This window comes from Aethalodelphis obliquidens, unplaced genomic scaffold, assembly GCF_003676395.1.
Source record: "Aethalodelphis obliquidens isolate GAN/ISIS:26980383/991018 unplaced genomic scaffold, ASM367639v1 scaffold37, whole genome shotgun sequence".
Lineage (NCBI taxonomy): Eukaryota > Metazoa > Chordata > Mammalia > Artiodactyla > Delphinidae > Aethalodelphis > Aethalodelphis obliquidens.
This window is the reverse complement of record NW_020837981.1, coordinates 17,519,817-17,547,072: the sequence shown is the minus strand read 5'-3', so window position 1 is coordinate 17,547,072 and position 27,256 is coordinate 17,519,817. Positions and strand designations below refer to the sequence as shown.

The following is a 27,256-nucleotide window of genomic DNA, read 5'->3' as shown; positions in this document are numbered from 1 at the left end:
GGAAATAGTCAATCAAGTCCAGGAAGCACAAAGAGTCCCATACAGGATAAATACAAGGAGAAACACGCCAAGATACATATTAATCAAACTATCAAAAATAAAATACAAAGAAAAAATATTAAAAGCAGCAAGGGAAAGGCAACAATTAACATACAAGGGAATCCCCATAAGATTAACAGCTGCTCTTTCAGCAGAAACTCTGCAAGCCAGAAGGGAGTGGCAGGACATATTTAAAGTGATGAAAGGGAAAAACCTACAATCAAGATTACTCTGCAGAAGACTCAAATCAATAGAACAGAAGACTCAAATCAATAGAACAGAAGACTCAAATCAACAGAATTAGATATGAACACGGAGAAGTAACAACTGACACTGCAAAAATACAAAAGATCATGAGAGATTACTACAAGCAACTCTATGCCAATAAAATGGACAACCTGGAAGAAATGGACAAATTCTTAGAAATGCACAACCTGCCAAGACTGAATCAGGAAGAAACAGAAAATATGAACAGACCAATCACAAGCACTGAAATTGAAACTGTGACTAAAAATCTTCCAACAAACCAAAGCCCAGGACCAGATGGCTCCACAGGTGAATTCTATCAGACATTTAGAGAAGATCTAACACCTATCCCTCTCAAACTCTTCCAAAATATAGCAGAGGGAGGAATACTCCCAAACTCACTCTACGAGGTCACCATCACCCTGATACCAAAACCAGACAATGATGTCACAAAGAAAGAAAACTACAGGCCAATATCACTGATGAACATAGATGCAAAAATCCTCAACAAAATACTAGCAAACAGAATCCAACAGCACATTAAAAGGATCATACACCATGATCAAGTGGGGTTTATTCCAGGAATGCAAGGATTCTTCAATATAAGCAAATCAATCAACGTGATACACCATGTTAACAAATTGAAGGAGAAAAACCATATGATCATCTCAATAGATGCAGGAAAGCTTTCGACAAAATTCAACACCCATTTATGATAAAAACTCTGCAGAAAGTAGGCATAGAGAGAACTTTCCTCAACATAATAAAGGCCATATATGACAAACCCATAGCCAACATCGTCCTCAATGGTGAAAAAATGAAAGCATTTCCACTAAGATTGGGAACAAGACAAGGATGCCCACTCTCACCACTCTTATTCAATATAGTTTTGGAAGTTTTAGCCACAGCAATCAGAGAAGGAAAGGAAATAAAAGGAATCCATATCAGAAAAGAAGAAGTAAAGCTGTCACTGTTTGCAGATGACATGATACTATACATAGAGAATCCTAAAGTTGCTACCAGAAAACTACTAAAGCTAATCAATGAATTTGGTAAAGTAGCAGGACACAAAATTAATGCACAGAAGTCTCTTGCATTCCTATATACTAATGATGAAAAATCTGAAAGAGAAATTAAGGAAACACTCCCATTTACCATTGCAAAAAAAGAGAATAAAATATCTAGGAATAAACCTACCTAAGGAGACAAAAGACCTGTATGCAGAAAAGTATAAGACACTGATGAAAGAAATTAAAGATGATACAAACAGATGGAGAGATATACCATGTTCTTGGACTGGAAGAATCAATATTGTGAAAATGACTATACTACCCAAAGCAATCTACAGATTCAATGCAATCCTTATCAAACTACCAATGGCATTTTTCACAGAACTAGAAGAGAAGTTTTCAGAATTTGTATGGAAACACAAAAGACCCCGAATAGCCAAAGCAATTTTGAGAAAGAAAAATGGAGCTGGAGGAATCAGGCTCCCTGACTTCAGACTATTCTAAAAAGCTACTGTAATCAAGACAGTATGGTACTGGCACAAAAACAGAAACATAGATCAATGGAACAGGATAGAAAGCCCAGATATAAACCCACGCACATATGGTCACCTTACTTTTGATAAAGGAGGCAAGACTATAGAATGGAGAAAAGACAGCCTCTTCAATAAGCGGTGCTAGGAAAACTGGAAAGGTACCTGTAAAAGAATGAAATTAGAACACTCCCTAACACCATACACAAAACTAAAGTCAAAATGGATTAAAGACCTAAATGTAAGGCCAGACACTATAAAACTCTTAGAGGAAAACATAGGCAGAACACTCTATGACATAAATCACAGCAAGATCCTTTTTGACCCACCTGCTAGAGAAATGGAAATAAAAACAAAAATAAACAAGTGGGACCTAATGAAACTTAAAAGCTTTTGCACAGCAAAGGAAACTATAAAAAAGACGAAAAGACAACCCTCAGAATGGGAGAAAATATTTGCAAACGAAGCAACTGACAAAGGATTAATCTCCAAAATATACAGGCAGCCCAGGCAGCTCAATATCAAAAAAAGCAAACAACCCAATCCAAAAATGGGCAGAAGACCTAAACAGACATTTCTCCAAAGAAGATATACAGATTGTCAACAAACACATGAAAGGATGTTCAACATCACTAATCATTAGAGAAATGCAAATCAAAACTGCAATGAGGCATCACCTCACCCCGGTTAGAATGGACATCATCAAAAAATCTACAAACAATAAGTGCTGGAGAGGGTGTGGAGAAAAGGAACCCTCTTGCATTGTTGGTGGGAATGTAAATTGATACAGCCACTATGGAGAACAGTATAGAGGTTCCTCAAAAAACTAAAAATAGAACTACCATATGACCCAGCAATCTCACTACTGGGCATATACCCTGAGAAAACCATAATTAAAAAAGATTAATGTACCACAGTGTTCATTGCAGCTCTGTTTACTATAGCCAGGATATGGAAGCAACCTAAATATCCACTGACAGATGAATGGATAAAGAAGATGTGGCACATATATGTGCCACATATGGAATATTACTCAGCCATAAAAAGAAACGAAATTGAGTTCTTTATATTGAGAAGGATGCACCTAGAGACTGTCATACAGAGTGATGTAAGTCAGAAAGAGAAAAACAAATACCACATGCTAACACATACATATGGAAGCTAAAAAAAAAAAATTGTTCTGAGGAACCTCGGGGCAGGACACGAGTAAAGACTCAGACATAGAGAATGGACTTGAGTTCACAGGGAGGGGGAAGGTTAAACTGGCATGAAGTGAGAGAGTGGCATGGACATATATACACTACCAAATGTAAAACAGATAGCTAGTGGGAAGCAGCCACAGAGCACGGGGAGATCAGCTTGCTGCTTTGTGTCCACCTAGAGGGGTGGGATAGGGAGGGTTGGAGGGAGACCTAAGAGGGAGGAGATATGGAGATATATGTATATGTATAACTGATTCACTTTGTTATACAGCAGAAACTAACACACCATTGTAAAGCAATTATACTCCAATAAAGATGTTAAAAATAAAAAAAGTAGGCCTTCAGTAAGTAACAGGTATCCTCTGTCACTAAATCTTTCCCCGTACCTTAAGTAAAATAATTGATACTTAAAATATAGCCCAGAATATTAAGCAAATTAATATAAAACAAGGTGTGTATATGACTAAGTTCTCTAAATTTTTTATTGTAATGGAGCTGTTGAGTATATGGGAACACCTCAGAGATACTGCAGGTTTGGTTCCAGACCAGTGCAACAAAATAAATAGTGCAATAAAGTGAGTAACAATTTTTTTGGTTTCCCAATGCATATGAAAGTTATGTTTACACTATACTGTAGTCTATTAAGTGTGCAATAGCATTACATCTAAAAAAAAACAATGTACAGACCTTACTTTAATATACTTTGTTGCTAAAAAATGCTAACCATTATCTGGGCTATCAGTGAGTCATCATCTTTTTGCTGGTGGAAGGTCTCGTCTTGATGTTGATGGCTGCTGACTGATCAGGGTGGTGGCAGCTGAAGGTTAGGGTGGGGTGCTGTGTCAATTTCTTAAAATAAGACAAGAGTAAATTTTGCCATACTGATTGACTCTTCCTTTCACAAACAATTTCTCTGTAGCGTGCAATGCTGTTTGACAGCATTTTTCCCACAGTTGAATTTATTTCAAAATTGGAGTCCATCCTCTCAAACTTTATCAACTAAATTTAGGTACTTTTCTAAATCTTTTGTTGTCATTTCAACAATCTTCCACAGCATCTTCACCAGGAGTAGATTCCATCTCAAGAAACCATTTTCTTTCCTCATCCATAAGAAGCAACTCCTCATCTATTAATGTTTTATCATGAGATTACAGCAATTCAGTCACATCTTTAGGCTCCACTTCTAATTCTAGTTCTCTTGTTATTTCCACCCCATGTGCAGTTACTTCTTCCCCTGAAGTCTTGAACCACTCAGTCATCCATGAGGATTAGAATCAACTTCTTTCAAACTCCTGTTAATGTTGACATTTTGGCTTCTTCTGATTAATTACAAATGTTTTTAATCGCATTTAGAATGATGAATTCTCTTCAGAAGGTTTTCAATTTACTATGCCCAGATCCATCAGAGGAATCACTTTCTATGGCAGCTTTAGCCTTACAAAATGTATTTCTTAAATAATAAGACTTGAAAGTCAAAATTACTCCTTGATCCATGGGCTGCAGAATGGATGTTGTGTTGGCAGGCATGAATCTCATTGTATACCTCCATCAGAGCTCTTGGGTGACCAGATGCATTGTCAGTGAAGAAATCTTTTTCTTTTCTGAGGAGTAGGTCTCAACAGTGGCCTTAAAATATTCATAAACCATATTGAAAACAGACATGCTGTCATCCAGGTTTTGTTGCTTCATTTAAGCAGGACAAACAGAATAGATCTAGCATAATTCTTAAGAGCCCTAGGATTTTCGGAATGGTTAAATGAACTTTGGCTTCAACTTAGTCACAGCTGCTTTAGCCCTAACAAGAGAGTCAGCCTGTCCTTTGAAACTCTGAAGACAAGTATTGACTTCTCCTCTCTAGCTATGAATTACTAGATGACATCTTCTTCCAATAGAAGGATGTTTTGTCTACATTGAAAATCTGTTGTTCAGTTTAGCCACCTTTTTTTATTATCTTAGCTAGATCTTCTGGGTAACTTGCTACAGCTTCTACATTAGCACTGACTGCTTCACTTTGCACTCTTATGTTATAGAGAGAGCTTCTTTCCTTAAACCTCATAAATCAACCTCTGCTATCTTCAAACTTTTCTTCTGCAGTTTCCTTACCTCTCTCAGCCTTCACAGAATTGAAGAGAATTAGGGCTTTGCTCTGGATTAGGCTTTGGCTGAAGGGAAGGTTGGGGCTATTTTTGATACAGACCATTCACACTTGCTCCATATCAGTAATAAGACTATTTCACTTTCTTATCATTGGTGTGTTCACTGGAGTAGCATTTTTAATTTCCTTCAAGAACTTTTCCTTTGCATTCACAACTTGCCTGTTTGGTGCAAGAGGCCTAGCATCTATTTTGGCTTTTGACATGCCTTCCTCACTAAGCTTAATCACTTCTACCTCTTGATTTAAAGTGAGAGATGTGCAACTACTCCTTTCACTTAGAGGCCATTGTAGGGTTATTAATTGGCCTAATTTCAATATTGTGTCTCAAAGACTAGGGAGGCCTAAGGGGAGAGAGAGAGATGAAGGAAAGCCTAGTCGATGGAATAGTCAAAAACATATCCTACATTTGTGGAGAAGTTTGCTGTCTTACATGAGCATGGTTACAAGAGTAACATCTAAGATCACTGGTCACAGATCGCCATAACAAATATAATAATAATAAAAATGTTTGAAACATTAAGAGAATTACCAAAATGTAACACAGAGACACAAAGTGAGCAAATGCTGTTGGAAAAAATGGCACCTATAGACTTGCTCTATGCAGGATTGTCACAAATCTTCAATTTGTAAAAAAAAACTTAGCATCTGCAAAGAACAATAAAATGAGGTATGCCTGTACTCCTTAACTTATTTTGATTTTCTGTTTTTCTTTGATTATGTTTTTCCTTTTGATATGTCAAAACTCTAAAATTTATCAGTAAATTAAATGTATAACATTACTTATATTTTTTTAAAACTTTTTTCTATATAATAATCATGAATGTAATCATTACTCTGTAGTGATTTTTATATAGATACAGGATTCACAAATCCATTTAAGAAGAATTTACAAGATCATCAGTTAAGAATAATTTTGGTATTTGAGACACAGCGCTAGACAGGAAAGACAAAGTTACCAACCCAAGAAAGCCTACATTCTATTAAAGAGGAATAACAGCAACAAAAAAACCCCAAAACAAACAAAAAAAAATGGGGGGATGGATAAGTATAATAACTTCTGATGCTGATAAATACTGTAAATAAAATAAGGTAAATAAATAGAATATGGTGGAGGTATAATTTTAAATAGGGCATATCTTAGATTGGTTCTAAGGAACAGATTTGTACATGAGGAACTGCATGCAGATTTGTTGAGGAGCTCTCCCGAAGATACACCTAGAAAGAAATGAGGAAGGTAGAACTCTGCTAAATGAGAAGTGGACCCACTGAGCTCTAAAATGATACTCTTAGGTGCTCTGGAGCCTATTAGACTTCTCCCAAATTGAAGGAGTTAATATATCCTCATATAAATATAAGCCAGTCCCTAACTGCAGGCCACCACTTGGGAGGGGGCATAACTCTGGGAAAGGAAGTTTCCTGCAGTGAAAGGTGAGTCCCAGTGAGGGGCACAACCATGAGACACTGGCAACAGGTATTCCTAATGGCTGAAGGACAGTTGCATAGTCCCTAAAGAGGATGGAGTACTGCAGGACCTACTACAGTCTATCCCTTGTACCACTCATATTTACTTGTTTCTTATCATAAATTCACTATATCTAGGAATAGCTTCTCTGGGGGATCCTGGCTGGTGTTGTGTCCTGGGTAACTTACACGTAAAGAGTTAGTGAGACGAATTACAACCTGCACTAATGTAGCTGCTCTTGGGGTTGTAACCAAGACTCATGATTGTCTCTACCATAATCCATTTTATTTTCTCCTAATCCTTAGCCAGCACCTCTGCTAATCAAGGCAGCTTGAATGGTGAGATGATCCTGACTCATCCCTGAGAGGTCCAAACCTCTAGTCACCTTTCCTCCCCAGGTCATATCTACTTGTACTTGTCCATTTTTTTAAATTAAATCTTGGTGTGAAAATACCAAGAGGTGTCAAGAAATCCATCAAGTTTCAGACATTACTATTCTCTGCACCAAATATGTAGCATAGCCCTACCTTCCTGTTAATCAGGATTAATTACTTTTACCCACATAGTTACTCCATTTGTTACTTGCTGGCTTGACCTGGAATGAGTAAATGGAAGTACTTATTAAATGAAATGAATAAGACTGGAGAGGAGTAGCTTTAGAAGAGAGAGGGAAATCAGGAGTCTTTTTTTGATCATGTTATTTCTGAAATGTTCATACATATATGCCAGTAAGTGAAGATGTCAAACAAGTAGTGGGATATACAAGTCCCAGCCAAAACCAAGGTTGAGATTAATGTTAAACAATTGGGAGTCATCAAGTTGAAGACTGACGACTGGAATGGGTGGCTAATAATAGTGTTGAAGAAAAAAATCAACGGAAGTGAAGACGCCATGAGATTGAGAGGCTAGGGTAATGGATAGCTCATATGAACAAATGTGAGTCACATGTAATCAGGACAAAACAAAACAGGGGAAAGGAAATCCAAGATTTACATATTAATCTTTGTTTAAAGTAAATCAATATCTTTTTTTATGGTTCATGGAACATTATTCGGTAAAACTTGAGAAAAAGAATTAATTCCATTACGAGTTTAAGAAATGCCATGGTTAAAGAAAGTTAAGTGGGTAAAATAACTTTAGAATTTCTTGAAATATTTACCATATTAATATTTATTTTAAATATACAAAAGTAAGATAAATATACGGAGTATCCCAACCTTATTATCTTATAGGACTAGCATCTACAAGAAACATACTAAGGAAATACTAATCAAGACTTTATAGAGGGGTAGGTCACACAAGTCTTGAGAATGTGATAAAACTTACAGGTACTCTCCCTTGAAAATGCACACACACACTCTGTGCACAACATCATAGAGTTCACACAAACCTTGAGACTCCTCCGTGGAGCCTAGGTTACAAACCTCTACACTCTATTCTTGCTACCAATGTCTGGTGTATTGACCAGCACCACGAGCATGACTTAAGCACTTGTTAGACATGCAGAATCTCAGGCCCTATCTCAGACTTACTGAATTAGAATCTTAAAAAGACTTCCAGGTGGTTTCAAGTTTGAAAAGCCCTGCTTTAGAAGAAGGTCATATCGTTCATTTTCATACTCAATAAAAAGAAAACCTGTCTTATATCACTAGACAATTTCAATAATTTCCAACATTCTTCTGAATTTCCCCCAAATTTTTATGCTGAATCATATTGACCTTAATCACAGCTGGGAATTAGTTCTTTTAATATTTTGCCACTTTTATAAAACAGATAATGGTAAAATGGTATTAACCACTAATTATTTGGTGCAAGCTATGAAGCCTGAAGAGGCATCCTCTTGTACCTTAATACTAGTAAGCTACAATTTACAAAGGCATGGAAATGTAATCTCAGGAGTCTTCATGTTTCTTTAAAAGATTAAACAGCCATGAAATTCCATTATCTAGAAGGTTAGACAGAAATGGCACTGCCTGGGTGTCCCATAATGTAGAGTGACGATTTGTAATAACAAAACACAAGGTCTTTCTTTCAGAGGTTTATGTCTGACTGCGATTTTCCATGTCCAGATACCCATAATCGATAATAGGTACAGCTTTAACTACCAAAATAGAATTTTAAAATATAAAAGGGAAGATACAGAAAAGAAAGTGGAAAAATAGTCCCCATGCATTAAATCTTCACAGCTAAGTCCTGCTGTTTGATATACTCAGTCTATTCCTTCTTTCCTTCAAACTACACTATCTAAGAGAAAAACTAATAATTATCTTATTTTCTTAAATTTGTTCCACCTGTTTTGTTCATTGGTGAAACAGAAGGATTATTATAGAATTTAAATATATAAATATTTTCAAAACAAATGGTGCTCTGGTTAGGCAATTTAATTCAAAAGGGGACTTTAAAATTCATAAGAGCTTCATGATAAATGTGATATAGATATGAGAAAAAAATGAGCTCAGAAATACAAAGCTGAAATGAACCCTGCTGGTTCCAATTCTTTGCAGAAGTAAGTGGGGCACGGTTTGTATTTTTTCCAAATGGAATTTCTAGAGATTGCCATTTCTGGGGCCCTGACTTCATGCTGTCTATAAATGTTCAATGTTGACACTTCTCGACTGATCTTTAGAGGTGACCATTACACAAATACACTCTTTCTTTTATAGTTACTACTTTAATTATAGTCAATGACTTCTTGCAGCAGGTTATTTTTTTAATGGTGGCGACAAACTGCTCAAAATCAGACTGATAAGGACACTTGAAAATGTTTACTCCCCATCAATCCTTGCTAAATAATAAAGGTCCAATTTCTTATGGATGCCTCATTAAATCTATTTTCTATTATTTAAACTTTGTTTTTCTCCAAGACCACTCCTATTTTTCTGTATCTCTTACAAGAGAAGAGCATATATGATTCTCAAATCAAGGCTTGATCAGTTACTAACAGAAGAATATTGATTTTCTTTCATGTAGGTCTATTCTATTTCATGTACAACATTATGTTCATTTTGTTTTTAATTTTTTTTTCAAAAACAGGAAGTTGTTACTGTTATTGATAGTCCATTTTACAGCGAATTGTGTCTACTCATTTTTCTGATACATATCTCTAGGGTAGATTGGTTCTACAGAAAGGCTATTTTTATATCTTACCATTGTACTTATCTCTTTGCTTTTTTCCCAAGTCATTTAATCTAGCCACAGAATTGCTATTGTAATCTCAGAGAGATGAAGGAGAGAGAGAGAGAGAAAGAGAGAAAGAAAGAAAAGAAAAATGAAGAAAAAGCAAAAAAGAAATTAGCTATGCTAACAGTGGCTTGGGAAAGCTTCAATCCCTTCACAATCTCATCCAACCCAACTACCCCTGGTGGTGGTTTTTATAACCTCCTGTTGAACCATAATCCTCACCTATATAGAAATTCTAGAGCTACCAGGCTTTTAATGAATATAATCATTTTTAAGAATAATAATGCTACTTGGTCATGATGTGTTTCTTTACATGTGTGGCCATTTTAGATTTAACTTTTAAGTCCTTTTAAGGACTTCATATTGCATATATGTTTATATATAAAATTGGCCTGTAATTTTTGTTCTATTTCTGATTGCTGTGGATGTTAAAATTACACTGATAGACTTAATCATGTGACTTTGCATCTTTCTTTAGTCTTGAAATAATTTGTAAAAGACAAGACTAATCTCCTTGAATATCTGGTAGAATCTGCTTGGAAAAAACATCTAGATCTGGTATGTTTTGCTGGGGGCAAAGGTGGAGGATTTAATTTATTTGCAAGTTTACTCAGGTTTTCTGTTTTACTTAAGTCTATTTTTAGTATAATTATTGAATTTTCATTCATGAAAATTGCTCATTTCATCTAAATTTCCAAGTGTATTGAAGTTGCATTCCTTAAATGCAAAATTCCTTAACATGTTTCATATTATTTTCAAATGATATTTTTGCTCTACTCTATTTATAGTTTTATTTCCCTTCACAGTTAGTGTTTGTAATCTTTAAAAGAAAAAATTGTATTCTGTCTTGCAAGAGCTTTATTTCATTGACAAAACTTGTAAACAACCAGCTTTAAAATCTGTTTTATTTTCTATGATTTTCTTGTGTACTCTCTATTTTTTTCTACTTTTTCCAGCTTAACTCTGTTGTTCATTAGCTAGTTTCTAGAGATGAATGCTTAAGTAACTTTTGTTCCCATTAAAAAAATAAGTTTCACACGATAACTTGCAGTTATTACAGACTTAGATGCATTTTATAAGTTATAAAATGGATTCTTATTGTCTTTCAGGTATATATATTTCTTACTTTACATTATGAGTTCCTCTTTAACCTGTTATTTAAGAATAATTTCTTTCTTTTCAAACATGTTTTTCTGCATATTTTTAGTGCTAATTTAATCATATTATGGTGAAATAACATAGTTTGTACTGGACTCATTCTCTGGAACTAGATAGACTTTTTTCCTTTGTTATATACTATGTGGTCAATTTTTATAACACTCCATGTGTATTTGAAAAAAATATATTTTTTCTTTGCTACAGAGTATTCATCAAGCCTTTGAGATGACTTGTTCAAATCACATATAACCATTTTAAAATGTTTGCTGTTCTGTTTGAGATTTCAGTTTCTGATAGCTGATGAATTTGACCTATTCAGATTTGGGAAGCTACTTCCCTGAGGAAGTTATGCTTAAACTGAAATCTAAATGATAAGCAGAAATTATTCTGGAGAAAAGGGAAAGAAAGGCCATTCATGTAAATTTAACTAGGTAAATTAATGAAGTTATAGCCTCAATTCATTTTAAACTACTCTTACAAATAAGCACTATTTCATAAACAGTAGTTCTAAATACCACTTGGTGATTCATAGATTAAATAATTAAGAATTCTTTCTACTCAAGTTATTTGTGAGAACTACATAATGCAAACATTTGTAAAGGATTGATTACTTTTAGAAAGGCTGATATTGAATTTAATTTTTAATTTACTCTCTTGCAGAAATACCTATTGTATATTTTAGAAAAATTCTGCCATTTTTCCAGTATATAAAGACACTTTGTACAAAGTTTTGATACACATGTAGTTAAACAAATTTAAAAATCCTAGAAAATATTTCCTTTAAATGGTTAATAAAATGAGAGATGAAAGAAATAAATGAAAGGAAATTAAAGGTGCTGGGGTTGCATGCACCAACACGAAGTGGTTGTATCCACAAGTTATGGGACAATTGGGTGAAAATTGCACTGTAGAGCTTTGGGGCTTTTTTTTTTTAGTGCTGATTGGAAATCTGTAGTGTATAGAAATGCGAAGCAATAAAGAAGCAAGAGGGGAGGGGGAAGAGGGAACCAACACAATGGAGATCACAGGCGGCGCTGCACTGGGCCCTTTTCTACATGCAGTATAATGTGGTGAAAAGCATATGAGCCATGTTATCATTTTGTTTTTCAATTGCTTGATTTGGACATTTCAACAACTGAAATTAAAACTGAGGTTTTATAGTTAAAGTTTTAGCTTGATAAATAATCTTAAGTAAAAAATTATAAATGAATGCCTTTAGAAAGCTTTTTCAATTCCAGGAAATTCCAGGAGCTGTGCTTTTTTGGCTCCTATAAATTATAACATTTAGCAAAAGGCAGTAACTACTGCATTACCAAAGGGCATTCATCCAGCAAATCTAGATTCCAGACAACACCATCATTTTAGGGAAATAATTTAATGACTCAGAGTCTAGCAATATATCTTTTAAAATAATAACGTGCTACAGAGTGTTAACCTGCTATTTTTGTGGCAAGAATACATGCATTTCTTTTTGATTGTTTTCTACATGAAAATGGAAATAATTGAGTTGACAAATGACACTAAAATACTAAAAGTGCCTAACTTTATAATGGGCTTCATTTGTGAAAGGAAGATAGCATTGGCTTTGATTAACAGATTTCCTACTGGGAAATAAATTATCTTTTTCTCCATCTTGGGTTGTAGTCTAAGTTTAAACTCATTTTTCAGATGTAATTGCTATATTAAATAATTTTCTATAAAACTCATCCTAACAATCAAAAAGCGAAACCTTCAACCACTCTGAGTTCCATTCCACAGCTCAGAAAATAAAGCAGTTAACAGCCCAACCTACCTCCAAATAATTGTATACAAGATGTCAGCCAAATATCTTAAAAGGATAAGCTCTTTTTAGAAACTCATGCAATTTTAATTTATTTTCTCATTTTGTTTTTTTTGCAGTGATAGTGCACATGGTAGAAGGTTTTGGTATTCTTTTCCAAGAGTTTAAAAAATCTACTTTGTTTGAAGTGCTAATATAAATACAGTTTGAATAAATAACCTGTGAGGTGAAAGTGAATCTAATGTATATAAAGAACAGTTTGTTGTCCATTGTTTCTTGTACAACACAGTAAGGCTTTAGACCTCACTTTATTCTATTAATGTTAAAGGGCCACCATTCAGCGAAACACTAAGAGTTTTACATTTCAGGTTTAGTAGAAATAAAGTGGTAAATATTCATTTTATAGTGAATGAGTAGACAGGGATGATATCAGGGAACATCATAGAATATAGTAAGGGACTGCATTTTACAACACCGAGAAAACATTTCTTAGAATATTTACACTTAAAAGAAAAATCTTGTTCTGCTGCATCACCTCTCAAAGAAGAAATAGCAACAGAAGAAAAATGTACTGGGTTTAAGATTCTGCTATAGTAGTATTTAAAGTGCTGCCTCATTTTCTCACAAGCTAGAGAAGCTACTTTGCTCAAAATTAATTATTCCTTTTTTTCAAGTTGCTTATGAACTAGATTTGTAAAGATTCCTAATTAGCCTAATCATTCCAACCACAGTTCCCTGTCCAAGTCACAAGCTTGGCTTTTTTGAAGATAAAGTAAGACTAGGAAGATTTTTCTAATTTTAGCATTCACCAACCTTGTGACTATGGGCTGATCACTTGGTCTCTCTGTGTTTGTTTCCTCCAATATAAATAGGACTTTGCAATAGTACACACCACATAGAGCTTTGAGGGGATTAAATAACCATGCACACACACACATATACATACTTACATTTAGTACATTGCCTCGTATGTGACAGTACTTAAAGCAAATCTAATTAATAATTGGTTGTAGTAATGATAATAGTCCGAGTTGCAATAGCATGGATTAAGATGGTATACGTATAATCACGAGTAGCTACAGACAATATTTAGTGAGCAGTCACTATGTGTCAACAGATACTTTTTTATGCTTGACTTGTATCACCTTATTTAACCAGCAAAACAGTACAATGAGATAAATAAAATGCTCACCTCCATTTTATGGATGAGGAAAACACTAGGGCACAGAAATTAGAGAAATGAATGCAACACAGAAGAGAGAGAGGCATATGTGTTTTAGAAGGTAATAAAATAAAAAGGTTAGAAGAGAAAAAATATTTTCTAGTTGCCTAAGAAAGCATATAAAAATTATCTAGATTCAGAGACAATTTATTAATTAAATGTTAAATGTAAGAACAATTAAGAACAATACAGTTGTAAAAATTTCCTTAAAACTTTAAGAAAATACTGATTTATTGGACTCCTGGATTTGTAATTCCTTTTTTATAAAATATCACTGGAAAATTAAATTATAAAAAATTTGGCTGACAGCTCTCCTGAAAAGTTTCAACCCTTTTATCATAACACAAAGCAAATACTAACTCCTGTTATCTCTTTTTTTGTTTTCTTAACATCTTTATTGGGTTATAATTGCTTTACAATGGTGTGTTAGTTTCTGCTTTATAACAAAGTGAATCAGTTATACATATACATATGTTCCCATATCTCCTCCCTCTTGCATCTCCCTCCCACCCTCCCTATCCCACCCCTCCAGGCAGTCACAAAGCACCGAGCTGATCGCCCTGTGCTATGCGGCTGCTTCCCACTAGCTATCTACCTTACGTTTGGTAGTGTATATATGTCCATGCCTCTCTCTTGCTTTGTCAGCATCCTGCCAAGGTCAAACCTGCCACGCTTTCCAACGTATTATCTGTAACCATATTTCATGGTAGTTCAAAATTTCTACCTGAAAGATTTGGGAATCATTCTAATCCCAAATTTGAATAGTTCCTGATTTATAAAGGTCTAAAAAATAAAATCACGTACTCTTTCATTTATAAAATTTCTCCTATACTTTTATATTTTTAATTACAAAAAGTCAAACAATATAGATAGATCATGTAAAATGTTAAATCTCTTTTACTTATTTCCATTCCATCCCATGGATAGCTATACTTAACAGTTTATCTATATCCTTCCAGTTCTTTCTCTGTAGTGTTCTCTTAAAAATAAAACACACCAAAAAATTTGTATACTATATATTTATTTGTGACAGCTTTGTTTTTACTTGTCAATTACATATACGAGACATCAGTACCAACAGATCAACTTCACACTTTTTTTTTTTTTTTTTTTTTTAGGTTTTCACTCTTTATTTATAACACACGTTCCACATCCAGGATCCTCTCCAGTCAGAAGTTCTTTGAGACAACGCCGTCAGCCTTGACCAGTTGGAGACTGGAGTCATCTGACTCGCCCATCCTGAGAATGGCCCCGCAGATGGCATAGGTTTTAAACTGGCTGTTGAACCTGCCTGTCACCTTGTCAACCTTGACCACGTTCATCTGGATGGACGCGTGGTCCTTGGCGCCTATGATGCGGTTGCTGGCAGAGCATTTCCGCGGCACGTACAGGTCCACGAACTCGCCGGCATCGTTCTGCATGCTGAGGGAGCGTCTGGTGGCACCACAATGAGCGCGAGCGCAGAAAGAACTTCACACTTTTTTAATGGCCATAAGAACCCATGATGTACCTGAATCATAATTATTTATATCCTTTTCTATAGAAATTTTATCTCTATTTGTTTTTATTACAGAGTAATTCATATCTTTATACCCTTGTTCATATGTGAAAATATTTTTGTAAGATAGATTCTTAAGACTGGAAAAGCTGGATCAGTACATTCTCAAATTTGTAGAGTCTGCCAAATTGCCCTCAGAGAACATTTTCACCAATCCGCACAAGATAAATAATCCTACCAAAAGTGAATAAGAATATGATTTACAAAACCTCAAAAATACTTTGGTATAAATCTAGCAAAACATGTACAGGATCTTTATGCTGAAAGGAACAAAATGCTGATGAAAGATGCCAAAGACCTAAATAATTTGAGAAAAATACTATGCTCAGGGGTTGGAAGGCTCGACATTGTAAAAACATCAGTTGTTCCCAAATTGATACTTATATTTATTGCAATTCTAATGAAATTCCAAGTAGGATTTTTTAGATATAGACAGCCTGATTTTTTAAAGTATATGAAAATTCAAAAGATCTAGAATAACTAAAGTGATTTTCAAAAAGAAGAATAAAGTTGGAGGAATCATTCTACCTAAATTTAAGATTCACTGTAAAGCTATGGTAATCAAGACAATGGGGTATTGGTGAAGGGATAGACACATAGATCAATGAAACATAATAGTCTAGAAATACATGGATAAGTGATTTTTCACAAAATGCAAAAGAATCCAATGGAGAAAAAAATAGTCTTTTCAACAAATAATATTGGAAAAATTGGATATCCCTATGTAGTAAAAATAATCTACCCTAAGCCTCATATGTTATCAAAAATTTAACTCAAAATGGATCATGATCTAAATATGAAATGTAAACCCATAAAATATTGTTTTAAATATAGGAGAAAACTTTTATGACCTGGTGTTAGATAAAGAGTTCGTATACATTATACCAAAAGCACATTCCATAAAATAAATAATTATTAATTAGATTTCAACAAAATTTAAAACTTTTGTTCTTCAAACACACTGTTGAGAGAACGAGAAGATAAACTTCAGAATTAGAGAAAGTATTTATAAATTATATATCTGATAATGATCTTGTACCCAAAATATATAAAGAATTCTCAAAACTCAATAATAAGAAAACAAACAACTCAATTTAAATGTTCCTGAAAATACCAAGTTCTGGTGGGAACGTGGAAAAACTGGAACTCTCACATATGTGCTGGTTGGTAGTTTCTTCTTTACCATATGCCTCAACAATACTATTCCTGGGAATTTAAATAAAAATTTATGTTCACACAAAAATCTGTAATGAATATGTAGGTAAGCTCTATTCATAATTTCTAAAAAATTGTAAATAATTCAAAATCCTGGCAAAGGACTGATTTGTCTTTAAAGAAACAAGAAATTCCTGTTAGATCCAGACAATTTATAACTTACAAGAAAGCAAAAGAAAGATGAGCAAAAGTGCCAGCTCCCCATGTCCCTGGTCCCCAAGGATGACAGTGAAACAAAAGGGGCCAAATAATATGACGATGTGACATGAGTGTCAGTGTAACCTGTTACTCACTGAGAAGCCAATTTCAATTTAAAGGTAAGCTGTTTTATAGTCTGTCGTTGTACACTAATGGCAGCAAGGCAAAAATTCTCACATCTATTCAAAACACTGGAGGTGATAAGAAACTGCCTCATGACACCTTCCTGGGAAGATAGGTAAGCAGGTGGAAAATGGTCTTGTTCACAAGCTCCGGCATGCTCTCATGTTCCAGGAATATCGCAGGGAATTCTGCCAAGACTTAGATCTGCTGTAGTTAAGCCTTTCCCACATGGCCTATGTGGAGACATGCAAGGCAGATGCTTACTGTATGCCTCAGAAATCCCACTCCTGGGTATTAACCTTAGAGAGTGAAAACTTACGTTTACTCAAAAACCTGTACATGAATATTTATAGCAATCCTAGTCATAATCATAGAAACTGGAAATATTCCAAACGTCCTTCAACAGATGGATGATACAAATGTGATACATCCGTTCAATGGCATACTACTCAGCTATAAAAGAATGACTGATGTGATCAACAACTTGGATGAAAGCACTGTGTTATGGATTCTAGATTTGTGTTTTGTGTTTTATATGGTAGAATTCCTTTACTCTTTAAACATATTATCCTTATAATTTCATCAAAACATTTGTGTTTTTTCTTTCACATATATTATGAACTGAACTGTGTCCCCTCAAAATTCATATGTTGAAGCCCTAACTGCCAACACGACTGTATTTGGAAACAGGACCTTAAAGGAGATGGTTAAGGTTAAACAAAATCATAAGGGCAGGGTCCTAATCCAATAGGACTGGTGTTCTTATAAGAAGATGAAGAGACACCAAAGCTCTCCTTTTCAGCTCACACACAGAGAAAAGACCATGTGAGGACATGGCGGGAAGGTAGTCATTTACAAGCCAGAGAGAGAGGTCTCACCAGAAACCAACCCTGTCAGCATCTTGATCTTGGACTTCTAGGCTCCAGCACTGTAAGCAAATAAATGTCTGTTGTTTAGGCCACTCAGTCTGTGGCATTTTGTTATGATAGCCCGAGCAAGCTAATGCTATGGAAATTACTTTTTTGTTATGATGCGAATAATGGACTTAACATTTGTTTCTGCCAACATAAACAATGAAATGTCAAAACAAAATGTATTAAATGTTTTCCCAAATGGTCCAAAATGCCACTTTTCTTAGATTAAATTCCTGTTTCATATGGATCTGATCTTGGTTTCTCTATTGTTTTTCATAGATCTATTTGCATATTCCTGTGCCTATACTATACTGTTTTAATTATAGTAGCTTTTATGCTTCGTTTAATACCTGGTACAATAAGCCTTCACTTATGTTCTCTTGTCAGTTTTCTTAAATAATTTAATTCAATACTGCCCTCAGTTCCATTTGTCTATACAAATACTATTCAAAGTGCCAGTTCACAAGGAAATAATAATCTTGCAGCAGAATGTAAATTAAATATAATACTTTGTGTACTGTTTATCTGACAGTTTTCAGAGTAAGGCGTTTTCCATAAACAAACCAGTGCATTGATTCTGACACATTCTAATAATGAATTGGAGAAAAAACCATCTACTCATATAAGTTGCAGATTTGTGGACCACACTATAGTAACATCGGCTTAGACTTCCTCAACCATGAATAAGCTAAAACCAGGGAACCATGTTTGACCTAGAGGTTTTTAATCAGCCTGCAATAGGGCACAAGTCCCTTATTCTTACGTTTCCTCATCAGTGTTTCTGTTGACTTTCCCACTCTTCCCAGTCTGGGGTACAGAGAAGGAGAACTAGGACCTTCTCAAGGGTTTAGGAAGCATATAATCCCAGGTAAAATTTCTCATATCATTTCTCACTTACCAAATGGTTGAACTTTTATTTTCTTCACAACTGCTGGGTACATTGCTCTGACATCAAATTCTGTATTCTTTCCTGCTCTATTATTTATAGTATCAATTCTGGTTCTTTGGAACTCACAAATCCCTTTTTCTCTCAAGAAATTTCACTTCTTATAATAAAGCCTTGGTGTCTAGACTACTGTTTTGGTTTGTTGTTTTAAAACATTTTTCTTTGTGTGTTTTAAATTCCTTAAGCTATCCTCAGCCCTTCAGGAAAAAAAAAAGTGTTAAATGTTAGAGCTTGGTGTGGGTTGAAGTGATAAAAGAGGGAAAAGTAGTAGCATGGAGAAACAGTTACAATCTGGCAAAAACTGACCAACAGAGGAGCCTGGAGTTGGAGTAGAGAGTGAGAGAATATAAGCACAAGTCAGACATGCTTGTGGGACATGAGTATTTCCCAGGGATCTGAAAAATTTGTGGAGCGAATCTCATAAAAAGACTGGACATTGTACACTCATGGAAGAGGAGTCATAGGCAGACAGATCATTCTAGATGAGTCGTAAAAAGAAGGGTGACCCCCACAGTTGAAGAAGTTATAGATATTCAGATTCCATATATATAGTAGACACTTATATGTAGCATATATTTTAACAACAGTCCATTTATTACGGCTATTACACACTATATAATTGAAATAAAATTTTAAAAGAATAGGGAATATGTTGCTGAGTGATTAGGTCATACATTTTCTATAAAAACTGATTTTCTATGAAAATGATTTTCTGTGAAATTAATGAGTAGAGGAATAAAACAGTACAGGATATGACCCTGGCTTTTGGATGGCAGTCCATCTATAGACGCTCTAGCAGACAGGATTGATGTCTCAGTATTTCACATACATAGCTTCTGTTTCTACTTGCATCTTATCTCTTACAACAAGTTGTAATATTTCAAAAGTACTATAATCGTTTCCTCATCTCAAAGAGTGCTCTTTTTTCATTCATTTACTGAGGTAATATTCTTGTATGTCTCCAATTATTACTTGCAGAAAAAAAAGTTTTATTTAAATTCCCTCCACATGGATAACCTCTCTACTCCTCAAAAAGAATGTACATTTAAAAGAGAAAGAATGCAATAAACTGGTTTCACATGCCATTTATTTATTGATAAGGAAGTCTCCAAATAAAGTTGGAGGGGGGTATGATTTGATACCATGTATAACAACTTTCTATAAAGTTCAATTTGCTTTTACTTTGTAACAGAATGATTTGAAATCTGAACTTTACATATGAATAAAACTTTATATATGAACTTCATATATTACCTTCTTTTTTATTCTTGGTAGATAAAACTGCCTGTTATTTTCCCTCTCATATGTAATATCAATATAATTATAATCTCATTAGCATTTGTATACATGCTTCTTCCTATTCTATTTATTACTACCATCCTTTCCTCTGTTTCTTTCCTATTTTGTCCCAGGCCCATAATACCAGGTCAGCATTTACCTGACAGTGACACTAAAAATAATGAAAGCCAAGATTTATAGAAGGCCTATAAAATGCCAGTCCTTATGTTAAGCATCTTATAATCGTACGTAAGTTATTTCATTTCATTCTCACAACAATCCTATAATACAGGTAATAACAGTTTCCCTTGTTGACGAGGAAGCTGAAGCTGAATGATTGAGTAATTTCACTGAAGTCCTAAGTAGCTGGAAGTGGAAGAACCAGGATATGAACTAAGATCTGAGTGCAGAGTTAGTGTCATTAGAAATTAAAATAATCCTTTGTACTTAAAGCAGTATTCATCTCCTACAAAATTTTTTATTTTCCAAAATTTTCTTTAAGGATGATTTTCTAAAGTTAAAGGTCAAACTAAGAGAATGCATTTGCATTCTTAGAGGATGAATGAACACAAAGCAGTTCCTTGCACTAAATTGCTATCTCCTATCATTAAATTATTATTTCTTATTGCAGTTCTCCTAGCTTCTGTGTTCACATGTTTTCTCTTCTGCATTTCTATTACTTCTAAATGATCTAGCTGAAATTCTTCTTTCAACTTGAAAACTTTCCAAATAACAGACTTCAGGCTAAGATGTGAGTAGAAGAACATGCAGAAAAAGTGACTCCCCAAACTCCATAAAAAATGACCAGGAAAGCATTAGCACTATATGAAAAGTCATTCCCAAGACCAGAATAAGCTATGAAAGTTATGAGACTCATGTATACTCTGTAATCTGAAAGGAAATTAAATAATCCCCTATATGACAAGAAGAAACTCAGGAACTATTCCTTCCCTTGCTCCAGCCTGGAAAAAATAGGTTTAATTCAGGCTATGGAAGAAAAGTTGGAACTGGGCAAGGTATTTTGGAGAAGCAAAGAAACTACATGGTCGGAGTAGAGGAGCGGTCCCTTCCCTATTTTTTACAAATCAGCATAAGGAAGGAACACGTTTCATAGATAGGAGGTAAGGAGTGTAGATGTTTAACTGGGGGCACAGGATCCTTCCGGTTCCATGTGCAATTATATACTTAGTATTTTATTTATTTATTTTTTTTGCGGTACGGGGGCCTCTCACTGTTGTGGCCTCTCCCGTTGCGGAGCACAGGCTCCGGACGCGCAGGTTCAGCGGCCATGGGTCACGAGCCTAGCCGCTCCGCGGCATGTGGGATCTTCCCGGACCGGGGCACGAACCCACGTCCCATGCATCCGCAGGTGGACTCTCAACCACTGCGCCACCAGGGAAGCCCTATACTTAGTATTTGATGGAAAATGGTTTAGTATTTTCTATCAAAAAATCTTATTAATATCTTTATTTTAGAGTCTCCGAAAAATTATGAGGAAGGGAAAGTATGTTATCGGGCAAAATTTCATGAAATTAAATCTCTGGAGAATTTTGACTTTCGTTTCAGGCCTCCAGTGAATATGCATTATTTTGAAATAGAAAAAATTCAACTAAAATATTTCCAGGAAGTGCATGATAGTAGGTCTAAATTTCCCCTCTAAATGTCATCTCCTATTCAGCAGGGCTTAATCCAATTCATTCTTCCCCACAATGTTCTCACTCACACTTGCTTCTCTGTGAGCATTATTCCCCTGACATGACTGCTATTTCCTCCTCAAGGAGCAAGTATAGCACATGAAGATGAAAAGTCAAAATCTTTCTCTTAAACGTAGGAAAATAAGATTATTAAACTGGATTTAACAATGACAAGAAATTTGCCTTTTATAGGCTAATTGGAATGGACAATTATTCTGAAGGTAGCCAGCTATATTAAAAACCAAAACCAAAAACACACAAAAAACAGTTTCAACCAGAAAACTGGAACATGCTTTTAAACAGTGTCCCTATTCAACTAAATTCCAAATATGGGCTTGCAATGGAGAAACGCTGATTTTCTTCCTTGATTCCATATGGTATCTGGTATTAAGAATGAATGACATAGGGTGCAGAAAGGACAAACGGTAGCAGAATTTCAGAAGTGGGAAAGACTACCTAATGATTACAATAGATTTCAGAGCTACAGCTATGCTACAAATAAATAGCCTGTCAGGAGTTAACAAAATGTCCCAAGAGATGTACTATAAAAGTCAGCCACATGCAGAACACATTCAATATAAGACAGCTGTCTTATTTTAAAGTTTAGGGCAATAGTGATTGGTCATCAAATCAATAGGCTGATGTGCAACGGAAGCTCCCTCCTGGGAAACACTGTGTGTTCTTAGAAGATGAAAACATCTTTTGGGACTTGTACACGGTGGTAAAATTTTCAAATATTTAAATAAGGTAAGTAAGTATTCAGACTTTGGATCACCTTCAACGTGACAAAATATATCTGATATTACCCAACATCCTGATCTTTGCCATATAAAAATCCTGTATCAGGTTAGATAGTCCTATTACGGTAGCTTTGCAGTGAGAATCTGGTTAAGACCTGCATTAAAGTAAGTTCTTCGATCTTACTGCACATGAGAGCAAATTGTTTATTTCCTTGCCTCTGAGATGCCAAGGCAAGTAGTTTTCACAAAGACAAATCTAATGAGACTGTTCTACTTGTTGAGAACTGGGCTCAGGAAGCATGTCCTGTCTATTCTGAATTGACCTGCTTCATAACCTTGGTGATCTGGGGTCTGCTTATTTGCTCAGAAAATTCTAAAAAAAAATAACACAGAGAACACCACTGGGCGTCAATGTGGTTCCTAACTAGAAGTTTTGTTCCAAGTGTATATGGTCCGAGGGATTATCTAATGGGAATATCATAGAGTTGTGGATTTTGGAACTAACAGGAACATTGGAAATCATAAAGTGTGACCCACTGACATCATAGACATGACCAATATTTATTAGATGGAAATGATAAAACCAGATCACATATTTACCTGCCCTCTGTGTTATATCTTATGTGTCAACTTGGCAAGGCCACCATACCCGGATTTTTAATCAAACACATCTAGATGTTGCTGTGAAGGTATTTTTCAGATGAGATTAACATTTAAATCAACAGATTTTGAGTAAAGCAGATTCCCTCCATAATATGGGTAGGCCTAACCAAATGAATTGAAAGACTTAAGAAGACTGGCCTTCCTGAGGAAGACAGAAATCGGCCAGCAGACAGCCTTCATACTCAAACTACATAGTCAGTTCTTCCCTGGGTCTCCAGCCTGAAGGTCCATCCCTGCATATTTTGGATTTGCAAGCGTCCATAACTTCATGAGCCACTTCCTTAAAATCTTTCTCTCTGTCTCTGTCTCTGTCTCTCTCTCTGCTCTGTTTGGTTCTGTTTCTCTGGAGAATAGTGACTAATCCACATTTCATCCTGCAAGGGTATCTCATCACACTAAGAGCTATCTAAAATCCTTTGCATGACCTACAAACTCTCCATGATCTGACTGTTGGGAGATCCCTTTAACCTCATTTACTATCTTTCTTCCCCTCATTCACTGTGTCCAACTACACTAACCTTTTAACCTTGCGTTTAGTCCTCTCGTGGAATTTTATTCTCTATAAGAGCCCAGTCCTTTATTTCACTCAGGTCTCTGCTCAAATATCACCCTTAAAGGCTCACAACTCAAAGTGGGGTTCATGAGCTAGCAGCGTTGACAAGACCCAGGAGCTTACAAGAAACAAAGAACCACAAACCTCATCCTAGATCAACTGAATCAAAATCTACATTTTAGTAATATCCCCAGCTGACTCATATGCACGTTAATGTTTGAGAAGCATGGATGCAAAGTGTCATTTCCCATCCTTCTTTGGCCCTTTGCCTGCTTCTTCTTTAAGGCACTCATCAGTAACTGACATGATAATATATGTTCATATATCTGTTCATTGACTGTTCCTCCCACTATATTGTAAACCCCAAAAGGCCAGGGACTCTAATCCCAAGACTAGAACCTTTCCTGGCACATAGTAAACCCTCCCTCTCTCTCTTTATATATATATATATATATATATATATATATATATATATATATATATGTATATTACCAACACACACAATGAAGAAATGGCAGACATGACAGAATTTTCTTCTTTAACCAGTTTTCTCTGTCTAGAACACTCTTCATGAGCTCTTTGTTCCTTTAACGCTTACTTATAACTTAGGTCTCAGCCAAGACAGTTCTTCCTTTGGGCAAGTTCTTCTTGATTCTTCTTGTGTTGATTGTGCCCTTTGGATGTGCATCCATGTACTACCTCATCAGAATACTTATAATACTACATAGTAGGTCCTCAATACAGCATTAATGAGTGAATGAATGCTGACTGCAGCAGACAGCTCTTAAATAACCACTCAGCGTTCTCTACCCAGTTTCCCCTAAGCAAATACTGATTTTTGTGTACGTATCAAATCTCCTCCAGTAGGTCATGTACTTCAAACTATATCCGTTCTGCAGACTCAGAGAGTAGGATCTAATTGTCCAAGACAAAAATAGCGGACCCTTTGTCCTTGCCGGGGATTGGTTTAAGAATGGGCATGCACTTCAGTTCTAAGCAAGGAGACATGAGACCACATCTGGGCTCTTAGAAAGGGACTCAAAATGATATAACTCTTTTTCTGCCTCTGGAAAATTTTGGTGTACAGGTTTAATACTCAGAAATGCTATAGCCATCTTGCTAACAGTTAAAAGATGAAGCCAACCTACATGAAAGGGTTTAGAGAAGTGAAGTCAGAGCTTAGACGGTCCTACCCAGGGAATTTTTGTCCTTGTTGAAGATGAATGAGATCAGATTTTAATTATTTGAAACTGGAAACGTTTTTTTTAGGTTGGTAATCTGAGTATTAACTTATACACCTTCCTGGTGTTTGAAAAACAAGAGTGATACTAGTAATTATTAGTGCACATATTCTCTTTTTCTTCCCCAACCAGAACATCCAACAGTACTGAGAGAGTCTTCTGTAGTATAATAAGTAGCTAACCCTTGAACTTATAAAACTTACTTCTTAGTAGCCATTAATAAATAAGCATTTACCAATGGCATAGCTATTATACTGTAACTGAGAGAATATCAATTTTAATATTAAAATGCAAATCAGGAAATTCTTACTTGTTTTAGCTGTCTGAAAAAGCATTTCTAGACAACTTACATAAATTCTTTAAACAGTGATATAATCAGTAGAGATGTTATAATAGTCAAGACCTATGGTATCAGACAGCCAAAAGGAAATAGGAATTAATTGGATGCATTTCAAAAAGTAAGAGTATAGGGAGATTATACCAAATGATTGTCCACCTGCCTAAATTGTTGAAGGATTCTGTGCAGGAACAGTATAAGCAAGATGGCATATTTTAAAGGTAGATTATTCCCTGAAGTAGGTATTAGTGTTACATAGGTAGTTTTTCCTTAAAAGTTTGTGATTTGACTCAATTAGAAATTTAAAAGGACACTCAACAAAAACCTGAATCCAATGCACAAATAAGGATTGCATCCACTTACTCATTCAGCAAATATTAATTAAATACTAGATTGTGCCCAGTACTGAACTAGACACAGGTAATGCAACAGTGAACAAAAACCAGAAACAGTCTATAACCTTATGGAATTCACAGATTAGAGGAGAAAAAATAAATTAAATAATAATGCAATTATATGTTAAGGATGAAAGTAAGTTACTGAAAATTATGCAAGCATATATCAAATAATTTTTAATAAGTCTGGACTATTTGGGAAGCCAGAGAACTAAAAGAGGAGCAGAAGTTAGAAGGAGGTGGCGAGGAGATATCTGAATCAAGGAGTACAGAATTAGCCAAGGCCAGATTGGTTCAAGATGGCGGAGTAGAAGGATGTGCTCTCACTCCCTTTAAAAGCTGAACAATCATCGACAGGAAGAAACTGGAACTCACCAGAAAAGATACCCCACATCCAAAGACAAAGGAGAAGCCACAATGAGATGGTAGGAGGGGTGCAATCACAATAAAATCAAATCCCATAACTGCTGCGTGGGTGACTCACAAACTGGAGAACACTTATACCACAGAAGTCTACCCACTGGAGTGAAGGTTCTGAGATTCACATCAGGATTCCCAACCTGGGGGTCTGGCAACGGGAGGAGGAATTCCTAGAGAATCAGATTTTGAAGGCTAGTGGGATTTGATTGTAGGACTTCGACAGGACAGTGGTAAACAGAGACTCCATTCTTGGAGGGCACACACAAAGTAGTGTGCACACTGGGACCCAGGGGAAGGAGCTGTGACCCCATAGAGACTGAACCAGACCTACCTGCTAGTGTTGGAGGGTCTCCTGCAGAGGCAGGGGGTGGCCCTGTCTCACCATAAGGACAAGGACACTGGCAGCAGAAGTTCTAGGAAGTACTCCTTGGAGTGAGCCCTCCCAGAGTCCGCCATTAGCCGCACCAAAGAGCTTGGGTAGGCTCCAGTGTTGGGTGGCCTCAAGCCAAACAACCAACAGGGAGGGGACCCAGCCCCACCCATCAGCAGACAAGTGGATTAAAGTTTTACTGAGCTCTGCCCACCAGAGAAAAAGCCAGGTCTACCCAGTCCCTCGCATCAGAAAACTTCCACAAGCCTATAGATAGCCTCATCCACCAGAGGGCAGACAGCAGAAGCAAGAAGAACTACAATCCTGCAGACTGTGGAACAAAAACCACATTCACAGAAAGACAGACAAGATGCAAAGGCAGAGGGGCTATGTACCAGATGAAGGAACAAGATAAAACCCCAGAAAAACAACTAAATGAAGTGGAGATAGGCAAGCTTCCAGAAAAAGAATTCAGAATAATGATACTGAAGATGATCCAGGACCTCAGAAAAAGAATGGAGGCAAAGATGCAAGAAATGTTCAACAAAGATCTAGAAGAATTAAAGAACAAACAAACAGAGATGAACAATACAATAACTGAAATGAAAAATACACTAAAAGGAATCA

At 35.7% G+C, this 27,256-nt stretch overlaps 1 protein-coding gene and 1 pseudogene across 3 annotated transcripts in view; both read right to left on the bottom strand.

Moving 5' to 3' along the window:
- Positions 1–27,256, bottom strand: part of CTNNA3 (catenin alpha 3) — a 1,595,169-nt gene that overhangs the window by 407,234 nt on the left and 1,160,679 nt on the right. The window lies entirely within an intron of this gene.
- LOC113632677 (40S ribosomal protein S21 pseudogene) lies at positions 15,079–15,451 on the bottom strand (annotated as a pseudogene). Its single transcript, XR_003437917.1, has one exon. The product of XR_003437917.1 is annotated as a 40S ribosomal protein S21 pseudogene (transcript).